At 41.1% G+C, this 19,073-nt stretch overlaps 1 protein-coding gene across 15 annotated transcripts in view; it reads left to right on the top strand.

Moving 5' to 3' along the window:
- The window catches only part of LOC129725247 (collagen alpha-1(XVIII) chain), a 698,730-nt gene that overhangs the window by 305,669 nt on the left and 373,988 nt on the right, over positions 1 to 19,073 (top strand). The window contains exon 1 of one of the 15 annotated variants that reach the window (XM_055680834.1): positions 15,675 to 17,269. The exons of the other annotated variants lie outside the window; for them this stretch is intronic. The gene's annotated coding sequence lies outside the window, so the exon portion shown is untranslated. Of the gene's footprint in view, positions 1 to 15,674; positions 17,270 to 19,073 lie in introns of those variants that run through there. 15 annotated transcript variants of the gene reach the window in all.

Genomic DNA, 19,073 nt, shown 5'->3' with positions numbered 1-19,073 from the left:
AAGTATCGATACTAAAGGGTGATAAGGTCAACAATTGGTCGAAAAAAATGTGTGTAAATTGGTCATTTACAAATGAAAATAAATCATATTTCTTTGTCAAGTTCAATTCGTACAGACTAGAGGTAGAATATTGACTCCAGCTTCCTTTTCAGCGAATGCGGATTGTCGGACCTTTCTCTCTACTCCTTCCATCGATGTTTTGTATAGGCTTTTTAGACTTTTCGTTGACAACTATCATTCTTGTCTTCTTGAGATTTCGCTTGACGATAGGGTGGAGTTCTGGTGTGTTGAAAGGGTTCATGTCCTTTGGCACCACCTGGACGTTGCTTGCGGCCAACCATTTCTTTTTTCCGTAATGGCACGATGCCAAATCCGGCCAAAACACAACGTAACAGCTATGTTACTTGAGCAAAAGCAACAGACATTTTTCTCAGGTACTCCTGCAGATAAATTTTCTAGTTGACGAAACCTTTCACGGTGAAAATGTTGCTTCGACAGCTTAATGTGTTTGAAAATCTCTGCACCCTTTCCTCTACCGGTTGCCATATAATGTTCCTGTCCAGGAAAGTGTTCCAAGTCTGTCTTGACGTAAGTTTCATCATCCTGTACCACCCAATCAAACTTCGTCAGCATCTTCACGTACTGCTTTCGTTGTCTGGCCGGCTCCAGCTGGTTTGCGACCGTCAGAACTGCTAGCCGCTCTTTTCGTTGCGGCCTTGGGATTTCGATTTTCCCCCGATCCTGTCTTCCTGGCAGTCGACAGACGTACTCGAAACACTTTCATTACGTTGCTGTCGATTGATTTGGCCACATTCAACAATTTTGCCACCTTACGTGCGAGATGTTCGGATTTCCGAGATGCGCGAACAAAATTTTGATGCGTAACTTCTTTTGCTTCGACGCCATTTTCACATCTGAAGATTGTCAAAATCAAATATAAGATACGATACTATACACACATATCTTTAAAGTGAGGGGTGTTAAGGTTTTTTTTTTATACACGATAAAAATAATACAGCACTGGAATAGTTTATTTTTCAACGGATATCGCTTGTTAGATTGAAATTGTGTCTTCAGCAAAGTTGTAGGCAATAAAATTGCGGCTCAAGAAAAAATATAAACACTATGAAAAAAATTTTTTGTGCCAAGTTTTCCAAATTGTCACAAAATATTAAATGTGACAAAAAGTAACTTTTTTTAAATTCTAATTTTTCACCCATTGTAGATGTCGATATGTTCTACTGTCTGTCAAAATTTGGGAATGGTAAAATGAAAAACAAAAAAGTTATGAACGTTTGAGTATTTTGACATTATCAGTCTGAACTTTTTTTGAGTGTTTTTTTCTAGCTACTCATAACAATGTTGAAAATTTATCACTAAGAACATGATACCAATCCAACGCGCTATTTTTGTATCATAATCGAATATTTTTATACTGGCCCTGTTGAAATTGAATATGCGTAACTCACCGGCAAACCATGTTATTAGAAGGATGTAAAAATAAAACGAACACACAAGGTAACCAATTCATACAGTGCGTGTGTATATTAAGTAAATCCAGATTTAGAGAACCGGGATATTGAGCAGAGACAGGTTTCGCTATTAAAGTTGATGCCTGATTTATGAACCCATAAATGACCGACTTCGAGCCACCACGTGGTCGGCTTCGAATTTTCAAATGCTTACCACTCAGTAATAGTTGATACGTCACTTGTGAAAACAAATCATCATGTTTGTTATGGCGACGAAAACATAAGAAAGTGTTTTCGTAGATAACGCATTAACTATTCCCGAGTCTAGTGGTACTGAAAACTTGTAACCGACCACATGGTGACCACGTGGCGGCTTCTACACAATACCACTACATTTTTTTTCAATTTTCATATTAAAACTGTCTTTAAACGGCTTTTAAGGCTTCTCAATTGAAACAAAGTTATTGATGTTTTTCATCAAAATATATGCCTTTTTTCGCTTGTTTGTCTTTCTTTTTCGAGTAAACATAAAAAATATCTTTTGGTTTAAATTTGAAGGGCACGCCTGACTCTGAAAATGGAGGAATTTTGAAAAAAAAGTTATTTTCTATATTTAAGTAAATTCCATTTGAAAACATGACAAAAATTGTGAATATTTTATAATAATTTTAAATATTTTACATGTAAAAGCACACAGATTTTTTTTTGTATTTTCTTTAAAAACTATAAATAATAACCTTTAATTTGATCCAGAAAGATCGAAAATCTTAGTTATGAATTTTTGAAAATAAAATAAATCGAACAAAGCCATTTTTTATTGTCACCCTATTTCGAAGCTGATCGCCCTGATGACCCAACATGAATTACGGGTTTGATTATTTTCGACAAAGATCCACCTCTGCGATTTTGAGCACAATTGAAGCACTGTTGATTACCAGCTCCGAAATAGGGTTACCATAAAAAACGGTTTTATTCGATGTATTTTATTTTCAGATATTCATAACTTTTGAATTGATTTCCGACCTTTTTGGATCAAATTAAAGGTAATTATTATTTATTTATTGGGCATTCCGTCATGACATAGCCTAATAAACAAAGTTTCTCCAATTCACTCGGTTATTGGCTGCTGCTCTCCAATCCCTGGGAAACCGTGTACTCTCCGCCAGATTTCGCTCCACCTGGTCTACCCATATTGCTCGCCGCGCCCCTGGTCGTCTTCTTCCTACCGGATTCGAGGCAAACACCATCTTCGCAGGGTAGTTGTCCGGCATTCTTGCAACATGCCCTGCCCAGCGTATCCATCCAGCTTTAGCCACCTTCTGAATACTGGGTTCACCGTAGAGTTGCGCGAGTTCATAGTTCATCATTCGCCTCCATATTCCGTTCTCCTGCATGCCGCAAAAGATCGTACTTAGTACCCGTCGTTCGAAATCTCCTCCGTCCTCCTCGAGCATTGTCCACGTTACATGCCCAACCGGTCTTATGAGCGTTTTGTACAGGTTACACTTCGTACGGGGGCTTAGTCTGTTCGACCGCAATTGCTTGTGGAGCCCATAGTAGATACAACTTTCGCTGATATTACGCCTCCGGAACTAACGGCTGGTATCATTATCCTCGGTTACTAGTGAGCCAAGACAGACAAACTCGTCGACTACCTCGAACTCATCGCCGTCGTTCGTAATGCTACTGCCTAAACGGTGTCGGTCGGCTTCGATTCCGCCGGCAGGCATTCACTTCGTTTAGACGTATTTATTTGCAACCCAATCCTCGCTGCTTCGCGTTTTAGTCTGGTGTACTGTTCTGCCACCACAGCAGTTGTTCTGCCGACAATGAGCAAACGAACTGACTGGATTTACTGAAAATCGTACCCCGCGTATTGATTTCCGCTCGATTTATTACACCCTGTAGCGCAATATTGAATAGCAGGCAGGAGAGACCATCACCCTGTCGAAGCCCCCTGCGGGATTCAAATGGACTCGACAATCCACCCAAAATCCGCACACAGCACAGCGTCCCATCCACCGTAGCCTTCATTAGTCTAATCAGCTTCCCCGGAAAGCTGTTTTCGTTCATGACCTTTTATAGCTCTTTAGCTTTTAGCTCTTTTAGGTCATACGCGGATTTGAAGTCGATGAATACGTGGTGCATGGGGGTTCTGTATTCACGGCATTTCTGGAGGATTTGCCGTAAGGTGAAGATTGGTTCCATCGTAGACCGTCCTTCCACGAAGCCGACCTGATAACTTCCCACAAATCTGTTGGCTAGCGGTGAGAGTCGGCAAAAAATCGTACAGATAACCCAATCCTTCCATTCCTCCGGTTGCTGTTCTATATCCCGAATTCTTGCAATCATCCGGTGTAAACAAATGGCCAGCTTTTCCGGGCCCATCTTTATAAGCTCCGTTCCGAGGCCATCCTTGCCAGCCGATTCATTGTTTTTTAGCTGCTTGATGGCATCCCTAACTTCGCCTATCCGGCACGTCCTCTACATTTGTCGCACCGGCGGTATCGCTTTCTCCGCCGCTATTCAGGTGTTCGTCGAAGTGCTGCTTCCACCTTTCGGTCACCTCACGATCGCCCGTCAGAATACTACCATCTTTATCCCGGCATGCGTTGAGCTTCTGATAAAACTTCCGCGTTTCCTGAGAATGATGCAGCTATTCCAGCTCTGCAAACTCTTCCTCCTCCAGGCGACGCTTTTTCTCCGGGAAAATTTGGGTTCGCTGCATCTTCTTCTGTCTATGCTTTTCCACGTACTGACGAGTGGCACTGTGCATCTTAGCCGCCCGCGCAGCGTTCTCCTCATCCATCACCCTCCTACATTCGTCGTCGAACCACTCTTTTCGTTGTGTTCGTCCCAAATGCCCGATGTGCCGATTGTTCCAGTCCGAAATTCTTTGTTCCTCGTTCATTACTTGTGAGCGTTTTACGGTGGCGGCTTGTAAGGCCTTCGCACCAACCCCTGGTCTCGCCGGAGGACCATCGTGCGCAACGGTGTTGGCACGAGGACGGTAATCGGCCGCCCCTAACCTGGAGTACAGACGCCATTGTGAGCCGCTCCTAACATGGAGGGCAGACACTCGGAAACTTAAAAGAGCCCTCCTTTCCTGTCAGCATACGACCAAGTTCCCACCGGAGTTGGTTACCCGATCTTCCCTTCGTTGCTCGTATCCCAGCTGGCACCGCGTGGAGCTTGGGATAGGAGTGGCTGGATAAGAGGCTAAGGACCACATGTGGGGTCTAATTTATTCCAGTAGGCGCACTTGGCCCCGATGGTACGCATTATCCAGCCGTCCAGCCAACCAGGTAATTATTTAAAGTTTTTAAAGAAAATATAAAAAACCTAAATTAATCCACCTAGCGGTCAGACCCAGCCTTTCTCATTCAAACTTTTATTTGTAAAAATAGATTCACATAAACGCTTCAATCCAATAAATGTATGTCACTCTTTAGGTTCTAAAATATCGATGTTGTAATCTAAAGATCTCATTCGATCTCGACCACGCGTTCGATCGGGTCTCGCATGAGCTCCTGCACCGAACCCTTCTCTCCCTGGGATTCAACCAGGGTCTCGTCGGATGGCTCTCCTGCATTGCTGCTGCTTCATCCTCTCGCCTGCTAGTCAACGGGCACTTGTCACCACCCTTTCGAATCGAACGCTCCGTACGGCAGGGAGATCCGTTATCAATGCTCCTGTTTGTCCTATATCTCCATCCATTACTCACACGATTGGAGCGTGTCTGTGGTGGAGACCTCTGCGTTGCGTATGCTGATGACATCACTGTGATCGCCACATCCACAGAGACAATCGATCGACTATATCAGCTGTTTGATAATTTCGAGATCGCAGCTGGGGCAAAATTGAATAGGCAAAAAACAGTGGCAATCGACATTGGTTTCATCAATGGGAACCCACTGACGGCACCAGGACTGCAGACAAACGATAAGATGAAAGTGCTGGATATATTTTTTACCAACTCAGTGCGAAGTATGGTGAAACTCAACTGGGAAGCCTCAGTATCCAAAATATCGCAACTCGTATGGATGCATAGCATGCGTTCTCTAAATTTGCAGCAGAAAATTATTCTGCTGAACACCTTCATCACGTCGAAGGTATGGTATATTTCGCAAGTGATTCCACCACAATGTGCGCACACAGCAAAGCTGACAGCGAGAATGGGAACTTTCTTATTTCGTGGGCTGCCAGCACGAGTTCCTATGCATCAGTTGGCGCGCGACAGAGAGCAGGGTGGTTTGAAACTTCAGCTACCGGCAATCAAATGTAAAGCGCTGCTGATCAACCGTCACCTGAAAGAAATCGGTTCCCTTCCCTTCTATAATACCCTACTGACTCAAAATATCCCTCCTCCGGCGGACCTGCCGTGCCTCAAAATAATTGCTCAACAAGTTCCGTTGCTTCCACAGCAGATCCAACAAAACCCCTCCAGCGATGAAATTCATCGCTTCTACCTGGATCAAACCGGATTACCAAGGGTTGAACAAAATCAACCAAACATAAACTGGAGGAAAATATGGACAAATATCTCTTCAAGAAGACTCAACTCTCACTACCGGAGCGACCTATATTTGCTGGTCAATGAAAAAACAGAACATCGCCGTCTGATGCATATTATCGGTCGGGCCAACGATCCTAACTGTCAGCACTGCACGGTAGGCATAGAATCGATTCAACACAAATTCTCCGAGTGCACCCGAGTGGCTGAAGCGTGGGCGTATATACAACGGAGAATGGCGACGATGTTGGGAGGATGGTATAGGCCATCCTTTGATGATTTACTTCGCCCAACTCTGGAAAACTTACCGATGACCACAAGAAACGGAATATTAGAAGCTTTAGTTAAATACATCAACTTTATTAATACTGTTAATAATAGAATCGATGTCAGCGAACTAGAATTCATATTAAATTTAACTATTTAATTGTTTTACAATATTTGATGTAATATTTACAAACAAGGATAAATAAACCATATTTTATAAAAAAAAAAAAAATCTATACATATAAAAAAATGTAGTCCGGTCTGTCTGTCTGTTTGATCCATATAGGCTCGAAAACTACCGAACCGATCGACGTGAAAATTTGTATGTAGGGGTTTTTGGTCCCGATAAAGGTTCCTATGATAGTTTGAGACCCCTCCCCCTTCTGGAAAGGAGTGGTCCAATACAAATGAAACATACATTTCTGCACAACTCAAGAACAAACCAAGCAAATGAAGCCGAATTTAGCAGGGTGTTTTAAGGGGTAACTAATATGTCCATAATAGTTGGATGAAACACAAATTTGAGCACATCTCGAGAACTTATCAACCAAATGGATCAAAATTTGGCAGGTAAATGTTTTTAGTGGTAACAAATATGTACATAATGGTTTGAAACCCGACTCCCTCTTCTATAAGGGAGGGATCCCATGAAAATGAAACAGAAATTTCGCACAGCTCAAGAACCAATCAAGAAAATACAACCAAATTTGGTATGTGAATATTTTTAGAGGCAACAAATATGTTCCATAATCGACCTCAGGCATCATTTTGGATATTGTTTTTGGCACATTTTGCATGTGTGGGATAAGTACAACGATACACCGTGCCCCAGTGCTGAGAAAATTTCCAGCTCAAAAAGATCCTCGACATCGCTAACCACAGAGCCACGGGGACCACAAGAAAGATACACAGGAGCTGAATTCGACCACAAATACCATTTTGAATTCTAATATGGCGACTTCCGGCCACGGAAAACCAGCGTCAAACGACCAAATACCACCCAATATGGGTATTTTCGGAATCGTAATGATGCACTGGAGCCACAAATCGACTTCAGACACCATTATGAATTGTAGGATAGCAACTTGTGGTTTCTGGAGAACAGCCAAAAATGGCCGACTTCCGTCTAACATGAGTATCTCCGGATCTAGAATGATACACAGCAGCTGAAATCGAAATCGAAATCGTAATCAAACAGAATGACGCTCAGAGGCCAGAATTATATTGAATACCATTTTGAAATCCAAGATGGCGACTTCCGGTTTGTGAAAAACAGCCTAAAATAACCAAATACCATCCAATATGAGTATCTCTGGAACCAGAATGATGCAATGAGCTAACAATCGACCTCAGGCACCATTTTGAATCGCTAAATGGCAACTTAAAGGAAACAGTCGAAAATGACCAAATAATACTCAACATGGATATTTCCGTAATCGAGATGACGCATAGAAACCAAACATTGACCCTTGACACCATTTTGAATTTAAAGACGACCACTGTTAGTTTCTGGAAAACAACCAAAATAACTAAATTCCTCCCAATATGGGTATTTCCGGTGTAAGATTGATGCCAGAAAATTTGCTGAAAATGACCGAATACCACCCAAAATGAATATATTCAGAATTAGGGCGATGTACAGAAGCCAAAGTCGAGGATGTTGTCATTTCGATAAAACCAATAAAACCGATAAACCAAACGATTTGTCTTTTGACTTTGAACATATACATGGCCGATTCGTCGTGCATTTGCAGACTTTGAACACATCGCAAGTAATCAATGACTTTGGAACGTTCAAAAAGTACAAAACCACATTTAAATTATGTTGAGGCCACATAAATATATCAATCAAAGCAGATATAGTTTTAAATAGTCTTTGAATTTCTTTTCTTTCCATAACTTTTGAGCCACATATCAAATTGTTATGGAGTTTGTTATTTGTAAGTTTGAGAGATGACTCGTTCGAATGACACTAGTTATGTTCAAATAAGTCATGTGAAATAATAGACTTTCATTGTTTTATTAACAATTTAATACATAACGGTGGCTTAAGTTCAATTATAATCAAATGAAATGGGAACGTATAGAACAGCCAAACTTTGGAACCACGTGTTCAATCATAATTCATCAGTTAACCCTTAACTAGCCCGCTCATCTGATAATAATATTGATCAAATCGGTTGTGTAGTTTTTGAGATGATGAAGTTTCGTGATTTTCACATTTTGGTACTTTACAGACGAAGTTACAGTCCGATTACAGTAAAATTCAATAGGGTGTTACGAGGCAGCTAGACTTATTAATTGACACTAATTTTGTGGAAATCGGGTCAGCCATCTCTGAGAAAAGTGAGTGAGTTCAAGTAGTCTTTGGAATGTGTTCCTTTTCATAGCTGGATTTCACATTTTTAAACATAACAGGCAAAGTAATAGTCCGATTGCAAAACAAATCAATAGGGTCTTATGGGGTAGCAAGACCTTCCATTTGACACTGCTTTTATGAAAATCGGTCCAGCCATCTCTGAGAAACATGAGTGAGATTAAGTAGTCTTCAAAACACGTTTCTTGTCATAACTTTTGAGCCACAAGTTCAATCTTTATGAAATTCAAAAGTTAAGGGTTTTTTAGGTAGGCCGTTCACTTGAAATCAATTTTGTTCAAATCGGTTGTGTAGTTTTCGAGATAATGATGTTTCATGATTTTTACATTTTGATACATAACCTCTAAACCAAAAATCTGATTACAATGAAATTTAATAGGGTCTTATGGGACAAAGAGACCTTTCATCTGCAATTAATTTCATGAAAATCGGTCCAGCCATCTCTGAGAAAAGTGAGTGAGAATAAAAATCTGCACATACACACACACACACACACACACACACACACACACACACATACACACACACACACACATACAGAAAATGCTCAGCTTGCTGAGCTGAGTCGAGTGATATATGCCATTCGGCCCTTTGGAGCACTTTTATACTTTCGGTTTTGCAAGTGATTGCTATACCTTTCTACGAGAAAGGCAAAACCGTGCGCTTCTACATGCAAAATACTTGAAATTATTACATTTTTTGTCACGTTTTCAAATGGAATTTTGCCCAAATATAGAGAAAAACGTCTCTTTATTTCATCGAAAATTTAGATCACCCTAATTTTTCTATTGGCGCTTTATCATATGTAACAACATTGTGGAAGAAAGTTTTTCTCTAAAATATTTATATCGCTCTGGATCTAAATTTCCCCCTAAATTCAGTTTCTGGACCATTGTGCATTGATCAGTACTGACAGAACAATTCTATTGGAACGTACACTTTCATATATCTCGAAGAATACTATCGCAAAATAATGTAGAAGGAAAACATTTTCACTTTTCTAGTGCAGTTTTAAACACCTAGAGTAATTCTCGCTAAAACTGACTCACTAGCGACACGAAGTATTTTAGAACAGATATTTTTGTGGCTAAACGATTGTAATGGCCAGATAAAATTGTTGCTCACCAAGTTTTATGGATGTATCTTGGAGCAATTTTTGTCCACTTTCCAATAGTGGTGTCAAATTTCAAAGCTTCGTGGTTTCGTGGAGTGATTTTCTCATTTTTTCGCTACTTTCTATCATCTAGACACAAAAATATCGATTTTTTAAGAACTCGTGTCACCAGTGAAACGGTTTCACCGAGATTGCTCATACAATAATTTGATATGCTTCAATCAAAACAATCTAAAACTATAAGTCTGTAATGACTTTTCTTACTTACTTACTTCAACATCCTAGAACCGTAGTAGCTCGTGGCGTATCAAGAATTTTCCCCCATTCTACTCGGTCCTGGGCTACTCGTCGTCAATTTCCTAGGCGTCTCGATACTCGCAGATCCGCTTCAACCTTGTCAAGCCATCTATCACGTTGAACCCCACTATTTCTAGTGCCGATGGGGTCCTTGAAGAGAACCGATTTTACCTCACTATCGTCCGGCATTCTCGCGACATACCCGGCCTATCGACCCTCCCGACCTTTCTCAGGTGCACAATGGGAATCTCTCCAAGTAGTGCCTGCAGCTCGTGGTTCATACGCCTACGCCACTCTCCGCTTTCGGTTTGTACTCCACCAAATATTGTCCGCATCAGTGCGCGTATGTCCTCCGTGAGCAGCGTCACGGTTTCGAGTCCATAGAGAACTAGCGGTCTAATTAGGGTTTTGTACATCGTCAGCTTCGTGCGGCGGCGTATGCTCCTGGATCGAAGCGTCCTGCGGAGGACATAGTATGCTCGATTTCAACTTGAATACATCGTTGGACCTCTTCACTTGTGTTATTGTCGGTGGTTATATGAGATCCCAAGAATACGAACTCCTCTACCACTTCGAGTTTGTCGCCGTCCATGATCACCGTCCGTTGGAGGCGAATGGTGGTTTCTTTCGAGCCTCTTCCTTTCATATACTTGGTTTTCGACGCATTTATTTCCAACTCTCCTAGCCTCCACTTTAAGTCTGGCGTAGATTGTCTCCGCCGTCGGAAGTGTCTTGTAATAATGTCCAGGTCGTCTGTGAAGCCTATAAGTTGACTACGTTTGCTGAAATTCGTGCCTCTCGTTTCGATACCCGCTCGTCGGATCACACCCTCAAAGGCAATGTTGAACAACGTGCAGGGTAATCTATCTCCTTGTCTCAACCTTCTACGCGCTTCGAAGGGATTCAAGAGTGTCCACGACACGCATACGTAACACAACACTCGGTCTAAGGTAGCATTATTTGCCATAGCTGGTTTCGATCGACTGTGTTATACGCTGCCTTGAAGTCCACTAAAACATGATGTGTGGTCACGTTGTACTGCCGGTATTTCTGAAAAATCTACCGAAAAGTGAAAATTTGATCCGTAGTAACGCGTGCTTGTGTGAAGCCCGCTTGGTACTGCCCTACGAATTCTTTCGCTAAAGGAGGTAGACGGCGGAGTAGAATCTGGAAGAGAACTTTGCAGACAACGTTGATCAGCGTTATGCCGCGATAGTTGGTGCATTGTAGCCGATCGCCCTTTTGATAGATGAGGCATACAACTCCTTCCATCCATGCCTCCGGTAGTCTCTCTTCTTCCTAAATCGTAGAGATTACCCAGTGGAGTGTCGTTGCTAGTGCCTTTTTTTCATGTTTATGGAGCTCTGCCGGTAACTTATTCTTGATGGCGGCTCTGTTGTTCTTGAGTGACTCAATTTTTCGTTTGATCTCCAGGATACCTGGAACTGGGATACAACTGTGGTTTGTGGGCACTCCAAGGATAACTTCGCTTCCGCCTCTTTCCGTTGCTCCGCTATTGAAATGCTCATCGAAGAACTGCTGCCACCTGTCAACCACGATCTCTGTCCTCCTGCTGGCGCTTCTTCCTCCTATGAATCGTGGGCGATTCATTGCGAGCTTGTCGGTATTTGGCTGCGTTCTCTCTTGTGGCGATGCTTATATAGTTTTTCCAAGCTCTTTCCTTCCTCTCCATCGCTTGCTGGCATTCCCCGTCAAACCAGTCATTCCCCGTCAAACCAGTCATTTTGTCGGCTCGACGTTACCACACCTAGTACCGCGGCTGCGACCGCTCCAATGGCCGAGCGTAACTTCTCCCATCCATCGTCGAGAGTCGAAGCAACACAGTCCGTGGAAGGTAGTGCCGATGAGGCGCGCGTAGAGGACGGTTCTGACGTGTGTGAAATACCGGGGAAAGTTTTGAGCGCACCATCAATGAGAACGCGGTTAATTTTTGGATGTCTTTGCGTGGAGAGAAGATGCTTCTAATCACTAGGCCTCAGGAAGCTGCGAAGTTGATGCATCGTAGGCCGTTGTCGTTCGTGTCGGTGTGTAGACTTTAAGGCATTTCACCGGTTTATACATCGCTTCCCTACCAACCTGGGCGTTCATCTCCCCAATGACGATCTTAATATCCCGTGACGAGCAGCCGACAAGACTCTTTAATTGAACCGAATTACAAAGTGGAATACATCGCATAAAACAAAAGCTCGAATGAAGGTTTTTAAATTGGTAGGATCATATTTTAAAAATGTGACACGGTCTTTTGACGCATCTAAAATTTTGCGATCATTGAACAAAACGTGCTGAAAGGATTTTCGCGAGAGAATTTCTCTAAACAGGTAAGCATAACCTGTAACGGAGGTATTTAGTGATTGCATAGAAGAACTACTTGCAAATTATAATCTGCAATTCACGCTTGCGATGCTTCGAGAGCACTGCAATTTTTCGTCAACAGAACAAACACAAACAACTTTTTTGTGCACGAAATTTCTTCGGAAACAACATTCCCTATTTCCATCGAGGATAAAGCCGATGATTTTTCCAAAATACATGCAATTAAAAATAACAATCAATGTTGGCAGCAATGTTTTTTTCATTTTTTTTACCTTTTCGATTAATTTATAAAGTTTGATTTTTTCATTATTTTGCACTCGAGATATTTATTTTCGAAAATGGCGTGAATGTTTTAGCAGGTGAAATCTTCAGAGTTTGTAGCACAAAATATTTATTCTCTACTAAAATGTTGTTTATGAACAAGTAGCAGAAAATTGATTCCTTTGATTGGAAAAAAAATTCATAAAAAAACACTTTTTTGAATAACGTTCGAGGAAAAAAATCCGAACAAACTTTCAATTCCAAACTAAAATCTTGCGCAACTTATTTTTCTATACTTATTTATTTATTCAAGTAGGTAATGTAACTCATTTACAAACCTCATTGTAAAAACCCAGCTCCACATCGCTCTGATTTCCTGATCTTCTAGGGTTCTTGCTTTATGGCTTCCTGAATTCCGGATGTTTCAATTGTTTTGAGCTTCTTGATTTTTCTATCAAACAATCGAGATTTTTTGCTCTGTATCTTTTATGGTAGACCATTCGCTTCAGATTTGCTCAGAAAGTTTCAATAGACTGTAGCTGTGGCGCATTTTGAGGTTTGTATCCTTTCGGAATAAACCCGATATTGCCTTGCCGCAAATCCGCTAAAGTTGCGTTAGCATAGTGTGACAATGCAAGGTATGGCTAAAACACTACTTTGTCATTTTTATGGTAGATATATTCTATTATACTTATTCACCATGTTTGGATCAATCTGACATTTATTGCCCAGCTCACGATATGATTTAGCCGACCGACCAGCCGACTCCGCTCTCAATTTCGCTCAAACTTTACTCTTTTGTTAAGTGCATTTTCGTCCGGAACCAGATTTTCTTTTGAAGGTATTTCCATCCTCGAAGAGTCAATAATGTATATAAATGTTTTATTTTTTATATCCAAGATCTTAAGAATAGTGGAACATTTCACTTTAAGATTTTTTTATTATTTCGCTCACAAAAATTGCAAATCAATTTACGACGGTCTTCTTCCGACCACGGCTTTTTCCCAACTAAGCGTCATTTGAGAGAATCGACTGGTCGTGTTACCAGTTGTATTAAAGCGGATTTCCATTTTGTGGAAAAGGATTTTTCGATTTGTGTAGCACCTCGAAATCGAAACCAATTAGTTGTTCGGATTTTTTTCCTCTCACGTTAGTGAATAAAAGTTTTAAATTAAATTATCAGAAATAGCATTTTGTCATTACTTTTTTCACTTTTTAAACAAATGTTTGTACATGTTTGAAATTTAATTTTTGTCGATATAATTTATGCGTTATGATTACAAAAAATGATTTTTGACGTAATTTAAATCAGAAAATCTTTTGTCGTGCAGTCGTCTTCGAAATTCTTCAGCAAAACATTTTTTTAATGAAACGGATACTGATATGTGCCAAGTTTCAACCAAATTGGTGAAAAGTCCAGTTTGATAATTGCCAGCTGATTTAAAACAGGTTTCCATAGAAGACTAAATATCCACAGTGTAACTCTGAAATCCTCTGTAGTCGACTTTACTGTCTTCTGAAAGGTTTTTTTTCGAATCCTTAAGGGGTTATATACCTTTTTGGTTGAGAAAAATGAGGGAAGTTTGAATTTATTTTTTAGTGCATAGCACCATTTTTATTGCATCAAAGTGGTATTTTTTTTTTTAAAGTACAGTTTATCAACAACAAAAAAATACGTTAGATTTTTAAATATATCAATTATTACTGGAGTAATGGCCGTATCCCCGAAACGCTTTTTTTTTTGCAGAGGCTTGCGGTGATTCTGATAGAGACTCAGCGAGTCGACTGAAATAAAAAAACTCATATTATTTTATTAGTTTAGAAGTGTGCCGTGTCCTTGAACGATCGCTTTTATGAGTATTTTGTTTTCAGTGCAAACGGGAACGTTTTTCCCAAAAAAATGCACGTTTTGAGCGCTAAAAATTGCATTAAATTTTTTTTGCGGCAAAATGTAACTGTATGTTTCAAAAAGCGATCGTTCAAGGACGAATTAAATAAAAGGCGAATTAAATAACGAAAATTTTTTTAAAATGAAAAAAACCGGTTCAGTAGTTTTCCCGCAATCAGGATCAAGGCAACGTCATTTTTTGAGAAACCTCATTCCGAGATAAACGCGTATAAAGTTTCAATTTTAATTTATGCGGCCGTGGCGAGGCGCGCTGCAAATCGCTCTAACTTTCTCCTTATTGCTCAGATCTTCATAAAAATTTGTGAAAATGTTCTCAAGATGTTGTACTTCAAGAAAATGCGATCAAAAGATTTTCGATTTTTTGGCAACTAAAAAGGTATATACTGCTTGACAGTTTTAATTTCTAGTGGTTTATTATCAAGGCAAAAAAATAAACTAATTTTATCCCCTATTGTATATTACCAACTGACCGAACAGTTTGTCAATAAAATAAACACAATTATCTTATTCAAAAAATGATATAAAAAAAAATAAGTAAATTTTTAGTTCACATTCCCTCATCAGCATATCCGCTTTAAACAGTGACATCACAAGAAACGCTACAGTTCACCGAGTTGCTTTCCCTACCGCCCTGTTAATCGATATTCAAGTTCCAAAGCTAGAGGAAGAACCTTGAACCAATAAATCTGTCTCGATTGCTCCGATCCTGTCTGGCTCAGGAGTTTCGAGTGCAACCGGAGTGCAGCCGCGTATGTGAGTCGCCTGGGGAAGGACACAGCTTTCGAACTACGAAAAAGCTCCACCCGCCGAGCCGAGCTAGACCGAGTCGACGCACTGAACCATCCCGCTTCCACCAGCCGAGTGCAGAACCCTCTTTCAAGCGAGCCATGCGCTGTTCCGTCCGGCAGCGGAATTCCAGTCGAACCCAATGCATCTGAAAAACCAACTGTCGGAAGCACCGGTAAACGATTCATTCCACTGATAAGCTTTACCGAATGGCAGGATCAGGGTAACTCACCGTTTTCCCGGCCGCTCATCGGCAGGACGAAGCACCGTTCATTCCTGCCGAAGAAATTCCGATGCTAGTGCACCCGTCCTGGTGCGGTGCGATGCCAGACGCTGCCAACTCCAGTAAACCAGTCTCTCGGCGGACCGCGATGAAGTTACACGTTTTTCCGGCAAAGTCAGGTCGTTTTCGTCTTTCCAGCAGCCACCATCCGCGACCGCGGGCAACAACACACTCTTGCGGAACAGCAGCCACCATCCGAGAAGATTGTGTCAAACCCGGTCTCAGCATTCCAATCGATTTCGATTATCCACTGCGGCGGTGTGTTGACGACGGTGGTGCACTCGAGGACTATTTTAACGTGACGTCGGTATCGTCGCCGCCGTGTTCGTCTTCGTTCTCTTCGTCGTCGTCGTCGGTGTCGTTGAGCGCCGCGCGGGAAGTCCGGAACGTCGCCGAGATCGTCTCCGACAGGATAAACTCGAAAGAACAATAGCCGCTAGCCGAACATGGTGTTAAGTTTTATCGGAACTGAAGCATATCAAAAAAAGTTTTCCATCTGCTTTCCGTTGGTTTCCACTCCGAAGAAAACGATGGGAGCAAATTGAGGTGAACCTACATATCGGAAAAGTTATCCACTGTCTGTGAGTGTGTCTTTGTGTTAGTTTTTCTCATTGAGTCTACGGTGGGGGAAAAGAAACTAAGTCAATAGGAACAAGTCGCCGAAAAGTTGAAGTTTCCGCTTAGCCACATTGGCGGAGAGTGGAGTTTATGGGAAACAACTTACGTCTTGATTGCTCACGTACTGTACGGTTTTACCGCCCACCGCCATCCGTCATCCAGCGAATTGAAAACTGAGCAGATTCGCTGGACAAGTGTCTGGGGAGGGAAGTGCTATTTCGAGACACGGAAACATATCGAGTAAATCAAGTGCTTCGGCTGCTTCCATCGAAGAAATTGAAACCGGGCAGGAAAAATGAGAACATATTTCACGCAGAGGAAACACAAAACCAACGTTTATTGTTAGCCGCTTATGGTCTGCCGACACGCGCTGGCAGCAGGAAAAATCCGTTCTGCTTCCTTTTTCCGTGTCGAGTTTCAAGATTCAGTGAACAAGCGAAAGAAAGGAAGAGAGAGTCGAGTAAGTGAGTGAGTGGGCGGGTTGTATATCCTCAAACCTAGTGGCTATTTGTTAACCAGACAGATAGACGTCGATGACTTGTCGGATTGCTGTGTGCAGCGACCCAAAGCCGTAAACTACATAATCCGGGTCAAGGAAAGTGCAGTGCAGTGCAGTGGGCAGTCTGGACGTTTGAAATTATTAAAGACAGTTGGCCACTTGTGCGACATAAAGCAGACACGATGGCCGCCCGGTGCACGGTGAAATGAGAAACTGTTCCAAAATACTTAAATATTTAGCGAGGATTTGTCAGTTGTCAGCTCCGCAGGCAGGACAGCCGGTGCGAGCGGAGTACGTGACCTGCATTGCACAAGAAGTGTAAACAAAGCGGGAAGTGTTTGAATAAAGCATGAGCCAAAGTTTGAGGCTGGCTGGCTGTACGGGATTTGAATGACGTGACCCGTGGCCTAGCAGCGGCACAGTAATAAACTCGTTGAACGTTTCGCCATATGCAATCTGATCGAACGCAAGCGGACATCCGGCAGCTGATTCCGGCCGTTCGAGGAGGAGCCGTCATCGAGAAGGGGTAGCTTTTGTTCGTAAGTGTTTACGGTGTGACCTGGCAATGGAATGGAATTTTTCTTCGGCTTTAGTTCGGACGGAGTTACAGAAGAAATGTTCGAGTGCGGAAAATATGTCCTTTTAAGTTATTCGTTAGTAACTGGTGGTTTTCGACGAAATTTGCAGAGTTTCCACTATTTTTTTCTTTTGATTTATTACTTCTAACGCGAACAGTTGTTCACAATTATAGGTCATATCTTTCTAATACATACGCATCGTTTCGAGTTTATGAATAATACTATTACCGCAAATCGGTACAATTGAAAATCACGAGAGCAGCTTATTTCTCCTGTGAATCAATTTGTTTCAACACAAAAAATGGAAAATCGACTCATCAACTTATAATCCCCCACCTGTGAAAGATACATAAATTGACGTGTGGTCTGACATCAAATAATTGAAAAATATATGAAACAGGAATGTACGAGCTTTATCATTAATTGGTCTCTGCGGGATTTGTAGAGCACCCCATAAAATTAATGCTATAACACATACAGTAGAATCCCTCTATTACGACGATTTATATAGCGACAAATCTCTCTATAACGACATTCTCTAAGGTCCCTTCTGCCTTATATTAATAACAAATATTCTTTTTATTGCGACATTTCTCTATAACGACGGTCCCTTGCAGTGTCGCTATAAAGCGATTCGACTGTACGCACTTTTCAAATTCAAATTTATGGAATGTTGGCTTCTCACACTTGGGTAACTGTTTGTTTTTATAACAAAATGTGTCATGTTTCATTCAGACTGGAAACGATTTATTCAGCTAACAGTTAAAAATACGATAACCTTACCAAGCTTTGTCATATGTACTTTTGTCATAGAGATAATATATCATACTATCCGTTAGCCATCATAGACGAAAGTCGTAATGTACAAAGTAAGTGCGAACCACAAAATAATAAATTTGTAAAATTACGTTTGCCATCCTCTTCTCTGTATGCCACTTCCTTTAGGGGCCGTCACCAATCCACGTGAACAATTTTGGGCGGCAGAAGTGGAAGGGGGAGGGTAATGATGTTTACAAAAAAAATATGTTGGCTTATGAGAAAATTTATTCAGCTGTTCTGGTTCTAAGGACGTTGTTAGTCATATTTGAGATTAATTTAGAATCATTTCATTTGTGCCCTTTTCGTTTATTTGTAAAGGTTCTTCAGACATGCTGAAAGCCTTTGAAGATTCCCAGGTAAAATCAATATATATTTCTTTTCATTTTTTTTTGTTTTCTCTCCATAGTAGAGGTACTTTAGATTATTTTAGGCTAGTTTATAGTCATTTTACATAAACTCTTTGAGGTTTGACCACCAATAGCTAAATTTTTAGTCAACTTCTGCTCTGCCCTTCTCTTTCAATTCTAGGCCTCCTTCAACAATTAGGCTAATTTTGAATCATTATTTGACCTTTTCCTCTAGTTTTTCTTGTTCATAAAAGCTTTGCCTAATTTGGCAATCGCCACTGTCCTCTAGTTAGAATGACTTTATTAATTGGCACTAAATGTAGAATCATTCTCTGGATTTTTGTTTGTTTTTTTTTTCTTATTCCAGGAGCGTTTCCATGCATTTGAAGTTAGCTCGGAATACCTAGTTTGCTTTATCCGGTTACATTTTCATTTGCATGGAAATATGCCTTTTTTTGGTTTGTTTTTCTATGCGTGTATGCAAATTCAAAAACGATTTTAACGTGAAATTCATATGGAAATACGGCCAATCTTTACGGTGGATCAAAACGCTACTTCGTTCCATGTCTGACGTTCCGGCCTTTGAATTTGGCCTTCCT

Source organism: Wyeomyia smithii, chromosome 2 (genome assembly GCF_029784165.1).
Source record: "Wyeomyia smithii strain HCP4-BCI-WySm-NY-G18 chromosome 2, ASM2978416v1, whole genome shotgun sequence".
Classification (NCBI taxonomy): Eukaryota; Metazoa; Arthropoda; class Insecta; order Diptera; family Culicidae; genus Wyeomyia; species Wyeomyia smithii.
This window is presented reverse-complemented; position numbering and strand designations above follow the sequence as displayed.